The 14,695-nt window shown below is 43.5% G+C and overlaps 7 non-coding genes across 7 annotated transcripts; all 7 read right to left on the bottom strand.

Moving 5' to 3' along the window:
• Positions 1-4,271: 4,271 nt before the first annotated feature.
• On the bottom strand, positions 4,272-4,343 carry trnaa-ugc (transfer RNA alanine (anticodon UGC)). Its single transcript has one exon. It is a non-coding gene; the product is annotated as a tRNA-Ala (tRNA).
• Positions 4,344-4,453: 110 nt separating this feature from the next.
• Positions 4,454-4,525, bottom strand: trnag-ucc (transfer RNA glycine (anticodon UCC)). The gene has a single exon. It is a non-coding gene; the product is annotated as a tRNA-Gly (tRNA).
• Positions 4,526-6,412: 1,887 nt separating this feature from the next.
• trnaa-ugc (transfer RNA alanine (anticodon UGC)) lies at positions 6,413-6,484 on the bottom strand. Its single transcript has one exon. It is a non-coding gene; the product is annotated as a tRNA-Ala (tRNA).
• Positions 6,485-10,515: 4,031 nt separating this feature from the next.
• trnaa-ugc (transfer RNA alanine (anticodon UGC)) lies at positions 10,516-10,587 on the bottom strand. The gene has a single exon. It is a non-coding gene; the product is annotated as a tRNA-Ala (tRNA).
• A 102-nt stretch (positions 10,588-10,689) lies between these two features.
• Positions 10,690-10,762, bottom strand: trnag-ucc (transfer RNA glycine (anticodon UCC)). The gene has a single exon. It is a non-coding gene; the product is annotated as a tRNA-Gly (tRNA).
• A 1,886-nt stretch (positions 10,763-12,648) lies between these two features.
• trnaa-ugc (transfer RNA alanine (anticodon UGC)) lies at positions 12,649-12,720 on the bottom strand. The gene has a single exon. It is a non-coding gene; the product is annotated as a tRNA-Ala (tRNA).
• A 110-nt stretch (positions 12,721-12,830) lies between these two features.
• Positions 12,831-12,902, bottom strand: trnag-ucc (transfer RNA glycine (anticodon UCC)). The gene has a single exon. It is a non-coding gene; the product is annotated as a tRNA-Gly (tRNA).
• Between the last annotated feature and the right edge of the window lie 1,793 nt (positions 12,903-14,695).

Consider the following 14,695-nt stretch of genomic DNA (forward strand, 5'->3'; position numbering starts at 1 on the left):
CCGTACTAACTCCTTTTGTACCTTTGACAGTGTGTCTGTGTCTCTCCTCTTTCTGTTCATCATTCTCTCTGTCTGACCTCCCTTCTCCTGCTCTGCCCAGCTTGCCTTCAGAAGGAGGATCCCCCTTCATGATCCAGGTCCTGCTCAAGGTTTATTCCCTCTTAAATGGGAGTTTTTACCTGCTGTTGTGTATGTAATAATTGGAATTGGAAAATAACTAGAGACAACGTGCATTGTAACAGACTCTATGTAAATACAATTGAAATGAATTGAATTGTCCTCTCAACCCCCAAGAGGACAAATTTGAGGAGAGTGAACTCATTGTCAGTCCAGGTGGATGCTGATCCTACCTGAGTCTGAGAAAAATGTTGGTTAACTCATTGAAGCAATAATAATTACTATTATTTTATTGGCTTTGTATTAGCTGGACTAATTTGGAATGAGTAGAACTATTTCATTGAAGTACCTTGTGAGGACATTTGTCATGTTTTGATGCTATATGAATAAAGCTGAATTGAACTGAACTGAATTTAAATAAATATTAAAGTCCATGACATCACAATTTGAAGAAGACTGAATCAGTGACGTTCTCCTGGAAGATTTTCCAGGAGAAAACCTGTTTTCCTGTCTAAAAATAACATATCAACATGACTGAGGTTCATAAAGTTACATAAACAATGTGTTGTCAAAAATAAAGTTACTTCAAATATATTGTTGTAGAGACCTGTTAATAGACTGAAATGATAGTCCTGATTGACAGTACTTTAGCTTGTAATTACCTTAATTAAATATTTTACACACATATATGTATATTTGACCATCATCACCATGAAAATGCAATAACAGTTAAAAACTAATGTCATTTGTTGAAGAAGAAGAGATTGGAACATTAATTATTGTGTGTTTGTGTGTTTGTTATACAGTAAGTGGTCTAAATTGAGATGTAATAATGAGCAGTCTCGTAGTAAACCCTTTAATAACACTCAGCGCATTTTGAAAAGGGCTTGTGAAAACACAACATAATTATGCCCTGCAGAAAGAAGACTGTTCACAGCAACATAAACACGGGTTAACTGTGTTCACCAGCCGTAGCTGTTCTCCGCAATGCTTGTTGTCTTACTTTTTTATAAGAGTTGGAAATATATTTTACATTTTATTAACTGGCGCCTTTCTGCACTCGAGATAACTTGACATAAAATTAGGAAATTACCAAACCAATAAAAATAATTAGATAAAATAGGTTGCAGGTTCAAAGTGAATAGGCCAGTTTGAACAGGTGGGGTTTATTCTTTATTTCATTCAAAAAAATAAAACAAACAATTTAATACAAATACAAATACAAATGTTCATAAATTGTGAATGAAAAGGGGGCAGAAAGAAGAAGAATCTTATCTACTCTGCCCCTTTTTCCAAGAAATAAATTCACAAATAACATAAATTAAAGTAAAGTAAGTAAATAAAAAACTAAAATCTGAATGTTGATTGGTAAAGTTTTTTTATGAGCTTTAAACGTAATTTCCAGAATACTATAGTCTACTAATTCATGAAATTTCAACAATTGTAACTGAAGGAATAATGGATTTGTTGGATCTCTATATCGTTTTCTACTGATTATTCTTATGGCTCTTTTTTGTAAAATGAAAATTGACTGAATATAAATGTTTTACAGGCATTTCCCCAAACTTGAACACAGTAGGTCAGATATGGAACAATCAGAGTGTTATATAAAATGTACAATGCTTTGTTGTCCAATGAATCCTTTACTTTGTGTAACAGAGCAATTGTTTTTGATATTTTTATCTTTGTATAATGTATATGTGATTTCCTATTCAAATTCTCATCCAGCATGACACCCAAAAACTTGGTTTCCCTTACTCTATTAATTCAAACTTGAATGAAGGAAAAGGGTCCATGTTTGGAAGCTCAGATGGGAGTAACTTGCAGAATGACTGAAGGCTCTGTTCCCCATGTGGTGAGATAGGCAGAGAGGGGTGAATGAAAGAGGTAGACCTGAGAGTACAGGAGAGAGTGGCCATGTAGTTCAAATCGGACTGGAAAGGACAGGCCAGATTAAGGAGCCATTTGAAAGTGACAAGCAGCATCTTGAAGTTGATTCTGTGCTTTATTGGGAACCGGTGGGGCTGTTGACTATTTGGATAGCAGAGTTCTGCACAAGCTACAGTTTATGAAGGGATTTGTTGGGAAGAGGAAAGAAAAGTCAAGTAATCACTTCAAGAAGTGACAAGGCTGTAGATGAGGATGGCGGCCGCACATGGAGTGAAGGATGAATGCAGTCGGTCGATGTTTCGGAGGTGGAAATAAGCAGACCGGCTGATGTTGTTGATGTTAGCTTGAAATGATAGCTTACTTCAAAGATTCAAAGATGACGCCCAGATTCATAACCTGAGGGAAGGATGGAGGACCCGTCAATGTTGATGGAAACTGTGTGATTTGGAGTGGAGATCATGCTGATGAGTAGAACTAACCTTTTATTGCTGTAAAGTTTGAAAAAGTAAGTGGAGAACCGTGATTTGATTTTCTGAAGGCAGTCAGAAAGGGAGGTGGGTTTAAGTGAGGACTTGGGTTTGGAGGAGATGTAGAGCTGGGTGTCATCTGTATAGGAGTGGAAGTTAATTTTATAATTACAGAATATGTGTCTGAGGAGCAATGTGGATGATGAACAGGAGGGACCGTAAGGGGGCAAATTTACTTGCTGTTCAGAACGCGAGCGCGACTTGCAGTTCTCGCTCTTCTCACTCTCTTCTCCTGATCCGGGCACCAGCTGACCACAAATTACCAGACGCGGCGGTCGGAAACCTACGGACTATTTTGAAGAAAGGCTGAGCAGCTGTTATGTTCACAATTATGACCCACATTCCCACCGCACAGTGACAAACATGCGTGTCAAAACAACGGGCGGCAGATCGACACAGTCCTGGGTGCAGATGTCATGCTCGTTAAGATGCAGTAGTGATGATGCTGGTGGGCTGTTTTGCCCACTGATCACACATCTGAGCTAGATTCAGAGGTTCTTCAGTCATCGCTCGACCGACACCGACTTTGCTCCAGATATTTCGGTAAATGAATCTCCTGACGACAAATTGTCAAACCAAACGGAGGAATTGCGGAAATATCGCATCTGTTTCTCGTCATCAATTGTCCGCATCGGCAAACAAACGATATTTCATGGTTTGCATTAATGTGCGTGGCCTAATGGGTCAACAGTGCCCCCTAGAAAACTTTGTGCCTCAAGCCCCACAATACGGTTTGACGTACATGCACGAAAATCGGTACACACCTGAATCATGTCGCAACTTAAAGAAAAGTCTCTTGGCGCCATGGCCGAAACCGAACAGGAAGTCGGCCATTTTTGATTAAATGTGTAATTTTGGCGCAATTCATGCCATTTCTTTGGCCGTTAATGCGGCCCGAACCGTAACGTGCACCCAGATGTGTTATACATCAAAATGTGCGTCTCGATCTTGCGACGATGGGCATCACTTTTCTCAGTCGAAAGTGTTACCGTAGCGACGATATACGCCAAAAAGCACGCACCCCCTTCATCTGATTGGTCCATATTTGATAGTTCCTACTTTAACACAAATACTGGAGATGCTGGGGCCTCACACATGCAAAGCACGCGTTCTACCACTGCACTACTACATCCCCGTCGGGGGGTGGTCCTGAAGACAGGAAGACAGGAAGTTCTAAGAGTTGCGAGTTCCAGAGAAACAACACTGTTGAAGTCCCCCAAGGAACTACCGCCCACTGGATATTTTCTCTTTTTCCGACGACTCTTTGTGAACCTCAGAGAGGTTTTTGCGTGAAAATCCCAGTAGATCGGCAGGTTCTGAAATACTCAGACCAGCCCGTCTGTTACCAATAACCATGCCACTTTCAAAGTCACTTAACTCACTGTACTTCCCCATTCTGATGCTTGGTTTTAATTACAGGAGATTCTCTTGACCATGTCTACGTGCCTAATTGCTGCCATGTGATTGGCTGGTTAGAAGTTTTCGTCAAAGAGCAGTTGGAGCAGTTATTTTACCTAATAAAGTGGCCGGTGAGTGTAAATGCATACATATGTATGTGTCCCATATATATTCCTCATGACCATTAAAGCTTTTTGAAGGCATTGATGTTCAATAGCAAGCACCAAGTCCAATTCATCTTGTGAGTTTGTCTAACTGTGAACATAATTCATCCTTTATGGAACAATCAGTGTTGCTGATTACTCTTTCTTACGTCGTATGGTTTATTAACACAAATAATGGAGATGTCGTGGATTGAACCCGGGGCCTCATACATGCAAAGCATGCGCTCTACCACTGAGCTACATCCCCTTCAGGGGGTTGTCTTGAAGACACGAAGACAGGAAGTTCTAAGAGTTATGAAATCCAAAGAACGAACTCTGATGAATTGTGAAAATTCAGATTTTTCACAAAAGTAGTGCTGCGATGGCCGGGAATCGAACCCGGGTCAACTGCTTGGAAGGCAGCTATGCTCACCACTATACCACCATCGCACAGATTTGGCACATAAACGTCATAATTTCCGCAACACAGGGCAAAACCAGTTTTCAATGGGACTGAGGTTTGTCTGTCCGCTTTGCAGCAAAATGCAGGACTAGATGACTAGATGCTGGGGGACCCTAACCTCAACAATGCTGCTGCTTTGCTTTGCTCTGTTTTGAATTAACTTGGACATCAGTGCTTTTCTTGACTTCAGGGTGAATTATTACCTAGACTGTCTGCGTGAAATTCCGAAGGTGGCAATGTTGCATAACTCCTCCTAACCTTTAAACAGAGAGGGTAAATTTGATTAGCCAGAATAAAGCGTTTAAATCCATGGGCTGATTGTAAACTGGATATATACTTATTCACCTTTACTTGAAACAACCAGATTTCAGGATCCTGCTTCTTTGAGCCCCACTGGATCAATCTTGCTGGATTGCTTTTGAACAATGGGGTCCTGAAGGTTAGACATGAGTCTATATACAATCAATGGTCACTTTAATAGGTACACCTTGCTAGTACCGGTTTGGACGCCCTTTTCCATTCAGAACTGCCTTAATCCTTCGTGGCATTGATTTAACAAGGTACTGGAAACATTCCTCAGAGAGTTTGGTCCATATTGACATGATGGCATCACGCAGTTGCTGCAGATTTGTCGGCTGCACATCCATGATGTGAATCTCCCGTTCCACCACATTCCAAAGGTGTTCTATTGGTTTGAGATCTGGTGACTGTGGAGGCCATTTGAGGACAGTGAACTCATTGTCATGTTCAACAAACCGTTCTGAGATGATTCGGGCTTTATGACACGTCGCGTTATCCTGCTGGAAGTAGCCATCAGAAAATGGGTACACTGCGGTCATAAAGGGATGGACATGGTCGGCAACAATACTCAGGTAGGCTGTGGCATTGGCCCAATGTTAAATTGGTAGTGTGCCATAAAAATATCCCCCAAACCGTTACACCACCACCACCACCAGCCTGAACCGTTGATACAAGGCAGGATGGATCCATGCTTTCATGTTGTTGATGGCAAATTCTGACCATACCATCAGAATGTCGCAGCCGATATTGAGACTCATCATACCAGGCAACCTTTTTCCAAACTTCTGTTGTCCAAATTTGGTGAACCTGAGTGAGCGAATTGAAGCCTCAGTTTCCTGTTCTTAGCTGACAGGAGTGGTACTCAGTGTGGTTCTGCTGCTGTGGCCCATCCGCCTCAAGGTTCGATGTGTTGTGCATTCAGAGATTCCCTTCGGCATACCTCGGTTGTAACGAGTGGTTATTTGAGTTACTGTTGCCTTCCTATCAGCTACAACCAGTCTAGCCATTCTCTTCTGACCTCTGACATCCACAAGGCATTTGCCCCCAAGGAACTACCGCCCACTGGATATTTTCTCTTTTTCCGACGACTCTCTGTGAACCCCAGAAAGGTTTTTGCGGGAAAATCCCAGTAGATCGGCAGGTTCTGAAATACTCAGACCAGCCCGTCTGTTACCAATAACCATGCCACGTTCAAAGTCACTTAACTTACTGTACTTCTCATTCTGATGCTTGGTTTGAACTACAGGAGATTCTCTTGACCATGTCTACGTGCCTAATTGCGTTGATTTGCTGCTATGTGATTGGCTGGTTAGAAGTTTTCGTCGAAGAGCAGTTGGAGCAGTTATTTTACCTAATAAAGTGGCTGGTGAGTGTAAATGCATACATATGTATGTGTCCCATATATATTCCTCATGACCATTAAAGCTTTTTGAAGGCATTGATGTTCAATCGCAAGCACCAAGTCCAATTCATCTTGTGAGTTTGTCTAACTGTGAACATAATTCATCCTTTATGGAACAATCAGTGTTGCTGATTACTCTTTCTTACGTCGTGTGGTTTATTAACACAAATAATGGAGATGCCGGGGATTGAACCCGGGGCCTCATACATGCAAAGCATGCGCTCTACCACTGAGCTACATCCCCTTCACGGGGTTGTCTTGAAGACACGAAGACAGGAAGTTCTAAGAGTTACGAAATCCAGAGATCGAACTCTGATGAACTGTGAAAATTCAGATTTTTCACAAAAGTAAGAATGCTGCTGCTTTGCTTTGCTCTGTTTTGAATTAACTTGGACATCAGTGCTTTTCTTGACTTCAGGGTGAATTATTACCTGGACTGTCTGCGTGAAATTCCGAAGGTGGCAATGTTGCATAACTCCTCCTAACCTTTAAACAGAGAGGGTAAATTTGATTAGCCAGAATAAAGCGTTTAAATCCATGGGCTGATTGTAAACTGGATATATACTTATTCACCTTTACTTGAAACAACCAGATTTCAGGATCCTGCTTCTTTGAGCCCCACTGGATCAATCTTGCTGGATTGCTTTTGAACAATGGGGTCCTGAAGGTTAGAGATGAGTCTATATACAATCAATGGTCACTTTAATAGGTACACCTTGCTAGTACCGGGTTGGACGCCCTTTTCCCTTCAGAACTGCCTTAATCCTTCGTGGCATTGATTTAACAAGGTACTGGAAACATTCCTCAGAGAGTTTGGTCCATATTGACATGATGGCATCACGCAGTTGCTGCAGATTTGTCGGCTGCACATCCATGATGTGAATCTCCCGTTCCACCACATTCCAAAGGTGTTCTATTGGTTTGAGATCTGGTGACTGTGGAGGCCATTTGAGGACAGTGAACTCATTGTCATGTTCAACAAACCGTTCTGAGATGATTCGGGCTTTATGACACGTCGCGTTATCCTGCTGGAAGTAGCCATCAGAAAATGGGTACACTGCGGTCATAAAGGGATGGACATGGTCGGCAACAATACTCAGGTAGGCTGTGGCATTGGCCCAATGTTAAATTGGTAGTGTGCCATAAAAATATCCCCCAAACCGTTACACCACCACCACCACCAGCCTGAACCGTTGATACAAGGCAGGATGGATCCATGCTTTCATGTTGTTGATGGCAAATTCTGACCATACCATCAGAATGACTCATCATACCAGGCAACCTTTTTCCAAACTTCTGTTGTCCAAATTTGGTGAACCTGAGTGAGCGAATTGAATCCTCGGTTTCCTGTTCTTAGCTGACAGGAGTGGTACCCAGTGTGGTTCTGCTGCTGTGGCCCATCCGCCTAAGGTTCGATGTGTTGTGCATTCAGAGATGCCCTTCGGCATACCTCGGTTGTAACGAGTGGTTATTTGAGTTACTGTTGCCTTTCTATCAGCTACAACCAGTCTAGCCATTCTCTTCTGACCTCTGACATCCACAAGGCATTTACCCCCAAGGAACTACCGCCCACTGGATATTTTCTCTTTTTCCGATGACTCTATTCTACTATTTGTATAGAAATGATCTGTTTGAAGTCTTTCAGTCAGGGTTCAGAATGCATCATAGCACAGAGACAGCACTGGTTCGAGTCACGAATGACCTCCTTATGGCCTCAGATAAGGGATTAGTTTCCATACTGGTTCTACTGGACCTCAGTGCTGCTTTTGGCACTATAGATCATGGCATTTTGCTGCACAGGTTAGAGCACGTTGTTGGGATTAAAGGGACACCTCTATGTTGGTTTAAATCATATCTATCTGACAGGTTCCAGTTTGTTCATGTACATGAGGTTTCTTCAGAACAGACAAGGGTCTGCTATGGTGTTCCGCAGGGTTCAGTGCTAGGGCCAATCTTGTTCAGTTTATACATGCAGCCATTGGGAAGTATAATCCAGAATCACGGCATACACTTTCATTGTTATGCTGATGATACGCAGCTCTACTTGTCTATGAAGCCGGATGAAACAGAACCGTTAGTTAAACTTCAGGCATGTCTTAGGGACATCAAGGACTGGATGTCCAGAAATTTCTTGCTTCTAAATTCAGATAAAACAGAGGTTATCATTCTTGGTCCAGAGCATCTTAGGAAGGGATTAGATGGTGTTGCGATGGCTTCCAGTGCAACTGTGAGAAACCTTGGTGTTATTTTCGATCAGGATTTGTCGTTTAAATCATATGTCAATCAGGTCTGTAAAATAGCCTTTTTCCATCTCCGTAATATTGCAAAGATTAGGAAAATCCTCTCGCAGAGTGATGCAGAAAAACTAGTTCATGCGTTTGTATCTTCTAGACTAGATTACTGTAATGTGTTGTTAGCAGGATGTCCAAGTAATTTGCTGAATAGGCTCCAGCTGATCCAGAATGCAGCAGCACGAGTGCTGACAGGAATCAGCAGGAGAGACCACGTCTCTCCGGTGTTAGCGTCGCTCCATTGGTTACCCGTAAAATTCAGAATCCAATTTAAAATTGTATTACTTGCGTATAAAGCCCAAAACGGCTTAGCTCCGCATTATTTGCAAGACCTGATAGTGCCTTATGTTCCTGTCAGAGCTCTCCGTTCTCGGAGTGCAGGTTTACTCGTAGTTCCTAGAGTATCCAAATGTAGATTTGGAGGGCGGGCGTTCTGCTATCAGGCACCACTACTATGGAACCAACTTCCAATCTGGGTTAAGGAGGCTGACACCACCTCCACCTTTAAAACTAAACTTAAAACATTTCTGTTTAGTAAAGCCTATAGTTAGTGTTTAGTAAACCTCTAGCTGGTGTTGGTAAATCTCTAGGTAGTGTAAACTTTAGTGTGTCAGAGTCGCTCCTGTAGTTTCTTGTGCTGGCCCCCCCTTCTCCTCCCTTTTCTCTCTTTTGTCCATGTTGCAGCATCCTTTGCCGGACACCGGAACCTGCAGTGTGGGAGTGAGGGGGGCAGGGTAACGGCCCCTTTTGGGTGGGGGAGAAGGTTCGTCCCTCAAGACTCCTCTCCTTGGCCCTGCCCCTTTTCAACCCTTCCCCGACCCTGCACGCCAACCTGGGACCTGATGATTGGGCCGGAGCTTCGGGAGCTGCGTGCTGGCCTGCGGTCCCCACCCCTGGTCGTCCCGTTGCTGCTTCCACCTGCCTGCTGTGCTGTTGCCGTCCCTGACCCACCAGTCTGGCCCTCGGCAGGAGGGTCCCCCCCTACGAGCCTGGTCCTGCTCAAGGTTTCTTCCCTCCTAAAGGGGAGTTTTTCCTTGACACTGTTTGGCTTAAGGTTTTTCTCCCACTATGGGAGTTTTTACCTGCCATTGTTTAGGTAATAACTGCTCGGGGGTCATGTTCTGGGTATGGGTCTCTGGAAAGCGTCTAGAGACAACTCTGTTGTATTAGACGCTATATAAATAAAATTGAATTGAATTGAATTGAATTGAATTGAACCTGAGTGAGCGAATTGAAGCCTCGGTTTCCTGTTCTTAGCTGACAGGAGTGGTACCCAGTGTGGTTCTGCTGCTGTGGCCCATCCGCCTAAGGTTCGATGTGTTGTGCATTCAGAGATGCCCTTCGGCATACCTCGGTTGTAACGAGTGGTTATTTGAGTTACTGTTGCCTTTCTATCAGCTACAACCAGTCTAGCCATTCTCTTCTGACCTCTGACATCCACAAGGCATTTGCCCCCAAGGAACTACCGCCCACTGGATATTTTCTCTTTTTCCGACGACTCTCTGTGAACCCCAGAAAGGTTTTTGCGGGAAAATCCCAGTAGATCGGCAGGTTCTGAAATACTCAGACCAGCCCGTCTGTTACCAATAACCATGCCACGTTCAAAGTCACTTAACTCACTGTACTCCTCATTCGGATGTTTGGTTTGAACTACAGGAGATTCTCTTGACCATGTCTACGTGCCTAATTGCGTTGATTTGCTGCCATGTGATTGGCTGGTTAGAAGTTTTCGTCGAAGAGCAGTTGGAGCAGTTATTTTACCTAATAAAGTGGCCGGTGAGTGTAAATGCATACATATGTATGTGTCCCATATATATTCCTCATGACCATTAAAGCTTTTTGAAGGCATTGATGTTCAATAGCAAGCACCAAGTCCAATTCATCTTGTGAGTTTGTCTAACTGTGAACATAATTCATCCTTTATGGAACAATCAGTGTTGCTGATTACTCTTTCTTACGTTGTGTGGTTTATTAACACAAATAATGGAGATGCCGGGGATTGAACCCGGGGCCTCATACATGCAAAGCATGCGCTCTACCACTGAGCTACATCCCCTTTAGGGGGTTGTCTTGAAGACAGGAAGTTGTAATAGTTACGAAATCCAAAGAACGAACTCTGATGAACTGTGAAAATTCAGATTTTTCACAAAAGTAGTGCTGCGATGGCCAGGAATCGAACCCGGGTCAACTGCTTGGAAGGCAGCTATGCTATACCACTATACCACCATCGCACAGATTTGGCACATAAACGTCATAATTTCCGCAACACAGTGCAAAACCAGTTTTCAATGGGACTGAGGTTTGTCTGTCCGTTTGCAGCAAAATGCAGGACTAGATGACTAGATGCTGGGGGACCCTAACCTCAACAATGCTGCTGCTTTGCTTTGCTCTGTTTTGAATTAACTTGGACATCAGTGCTTTTCTTGACTTCAGGGTGAATTATTACCTGGACTGTCTGCGTGAAATTCCGAAGGTGGCAATGTTGCATAACTCCTCCTAACCTTTAAACAGAGAGGGTAAATTTGATTAGCCAGAATAAAGCGTTTAAATCCATGGGCTGATTGTAAACTGGATATATACTTATTCACCTTTACTTGAAACAACCAGATTTCAGGATCCTGCTTCTTTGAGCCCCACTGGATCAATCTTGCTGGATTGCTTTTGAACAATGGGGTCCTGAAGGTTAGAGATGAGTCTATATACAATCAATGGTCACTTTAATAGGTACACCTTGCTAGTACCGGGTTGGACGCCCTTTTCCCTTCAGAACTGCCTTAATCCTTCGTGGCATTGATTTAACAAGGTACTGGAAACATTCCTCAGAGAGTTTGGTCCATATTGACATAATGGCATCACGCAGTTGCTGCAGATTTGTCGGCTGCACATCCATGATGTGAATCTCCCGTTCCATCACATTCCAAAGGTGTTCTATTGGTTTGAGATCTGGTGACTGTGGAGGCCATTTGAGGACAGTGAACTCATTGTCATGTTCAACAAACCGTTCTGAGATGATTCGTGCTTTATGACACGTCGCGTTATCCTGCTGGAAGTAGCCATCAGAAAATGGGTACACTGCGGTCATAAAGGGATGGACATGGTCGGCAACAATACTCAGGTAGGCTGTGGCATTGGCCCAATGTTAAATTGGTAGTGTGCCATAAAAATATCCCCCAAACCGTTACACCACCACCACCACCAGCCTGAACCGTTGATACAAGGCAGGATGGATCCATGCTTTCATGTTGTTGATGGCAAATTCTGACCATACAATCAGAATGTCGCAGCCGATATTGAGACTCATCATACCAGGCAACCTTTTTCCAAACTTCTGTTGTCCAAATTTGGTGAACCTGAGTGAGCGAATTGAAGCCTCGGTTTCCTGTTCTTAGCTGACAGGAGTGGTACCCAGTGTGGTTCTGCTGCTGTGGCCCATCCGCCTCAAGGTTCGATGTGTTGTGCATTCAGAGATGCCCTTCGGCATACCTCGGTTGTAACGAGTGGTTATTTGAGTTACTGTTGCCTTTCTATCAGCTACAACCAGTCTAGCCATTCTCTTCTGACCTCTGACATCCACAAGGCATTTGCCCCCAAGGAACTACCGCCCACTGGATATTTTCTCTTTTTCCGACGACTCTCTGTGAACCCCAGAAAGGTTTTTGCGGGAAAATCCCAGTAGATCGCCAGGTTCTGAAATACTCAGACCAGCCCGTCTGTTACCAATAACCATGCCACGTTCAAAGTCACTTAACTTACTGTACTCCTCATTCTGATGTTTGGTTTGAACTACAGGAGATTCTCTTGACCATGTCTACGTGCCTAATTGCGTTGATTTGCTGCCATGTGATTGGCTGGTTAGAAGTTTTCGTCGAAGAGCAGTTGGAGCAGTTATTTTACCTAATAAAGTGGCCGGTGAGTGTAAATGCATACATATGTATGTGTCCCATATATATTCCTCATGACCATTAAAGCTTTTTGAAGGCATTGATGTTCAATAGCAAGCACCAAGTCCAATTCATATTGTGAGTTTGTCTAACTGTGAACATAATTCATCCTTTATGGAACAATCAGTGTTGCTGATTACTGTTTCTTAAGTCGTGTGATTTATTAACACAAATAATGGAGATGCCAGGGATTGAACCCGGGGCCTCATACATGCAAAGCATGCGCTCTACCACTGAGCTACATCCCCTTCAGGGGGTTGTCTTGAAGACACGAAAACATGAAGTTCTAAGAGTTACGAAATCCAAAGAACGAACTCTGATGAACTGTGAAAATTCAGATTTTTCACAAAAGTAGTGCTGCGATGGCCGGGAATCGAACCCGGGTCAACTGCTTGGAAGGCAGCTATGCTCACCACTATACCACCATCGCACAGATTTGGCACATAAACGTCATAATTTCCGCAACACAGGGCAAAACCGGTTTTCAATGGGACTGAGGTTTGTCTGTCCGTTTGCAGCAAAATGCAGGACTAGATGACTAGATGCTGGGGGACCCTAACCTCAACAATGCTGCTGCTTTGCTTTGCTCTGTTTTGAATTAACTTGGACATCAGTGCTTTTCTTGACTTCAGGGTGAATTATTACCTGGACTGTCTGCGTGAAATTCCGAAGGTGGCAATGTTGCATAACTCCTCCTAACCTTTAAACAGAGAGGGTAAATTTGATTAGCCAGAATAAAGCGTTTAAATCCATGGGCTGATTGTAAACTGGATATATACTTATTCACCTTTACTTGAAACAACCAGATTTCAGGATCCTGCTTCTTTGAGCCCCACTGGATAGATCTTGCTGGATTGCTTTTGAACAATGGGGTCCTGAAGGTTAGAGATGAGTCTATATACAATCAATGGTCACTTTAATAGGTACACCTTGCTAGTACCGGGTTGGACGCCCTTTTCCCTTCAGAACTGCCTTAATCCTTCGTGGCATTGATTTAACAAGGTACTGGAAACATTCCTCAGAGAGTTTGGTCCATATTGACATAATGGCATCACGCAGTTGCTGCAGATTTGTCGGCTGCACATCCATGATGTGAATCTCCCGTTCCATCACATTCCAAAGGTGTTCTATTGGTTTGAGATCTGGTGACTGTGGAGGCCATTTGAGGACAGTGAACTCATTGTCATGTTCAACAAACCGTTCTGAGATGATTCGTGCTTTATGACACGTCGCGTTATCCTGCTGGAAGTAGCCATCAGAAAATGGGTACACTGCGGTCATAAAGGGATGGACATGGTCGGCAACAATACTCAGGTAGGCTGTGGCATTGGCCCAATGTTAAATTGGTAGTGTGCCATAAAAATATCCCCCAAACCGTTACACCACCACCACCAGCCTGAACCGTTGATACAAGGCAGGATGGATCCATGCTTTCATGTTGTTGATGGCAAATTCTGACCATACAATCAGAATGTCGCAGCCGATATTGAGACTCATCATACCAGGCAACCTTTTTCCAAACTTCTGTTGTCCAAATTTGGTGAACCTGAGTGAGTGAATTGAAGCCTCGGTTTCCTGTTATTAGCTGACAGGAGTGGTACCCAGTGTGGTTCTGCTGCTGTGGCCCATCCGCCTCAAGGTTCAATGTGTTGTGCATTCAGAGATGCCCTTCGGCATACCTCGGTTGTAACGAGTGGTTATTTGAGTTACTGTTGCCTTTCTATCACCTACAACCAGTCTAGCCATTCTCTTCTGACCTCTGACATCCACAAGGCATTTGCCCCCAAGGAACTACCGCCCACTGGATATTTTCTCTTTTTCCGACGACTCTCTGTGAACCCGAGAAAGGTTTTTGCGGGAAAATCCCAGTAGATCGGCAGGTTCTGAAATACTCAGACCAGCCCGTCTGTTACCAATAACCATGCCACGTTCAAAGTCACTTAACTCACTGTACTCCTCATTCTGATGCTTGGTTTGAACTACAGGAGATTCTTGACCATGTCTACGTGCCTAATTGCGTTGATTTGCGGCCATGTGATTGGCTGGTTAGAAGTTTTCGTCGAAGAGCAGTTGGAGCAGTTATTTTACCTAATAAAGTGGCCGGTGAGTGTAAATGCATACATATGTATGTGTCCCATATATATTCCTCATGACCATTAAAGCTTTTTGAAGGCATTGATGTTCAATACCAAGCACCAAGTCAAATTCATCCCGTGAGTTTGT

Source organism: Cololabis saira, chromosome 3 (genome assembly GCF_033807715.1).
Source record: "Cololabis saira isolate AMF1-May2022 chromosome 3, fColSai1.1, whole genome shotgun sequence".
NCBI classification, from domain to species: Eukaryota; Metazoa; Chordata; class Actinopteri; order Beloniformes; family Belonidae; genus Cololabis; species Cololabis saira.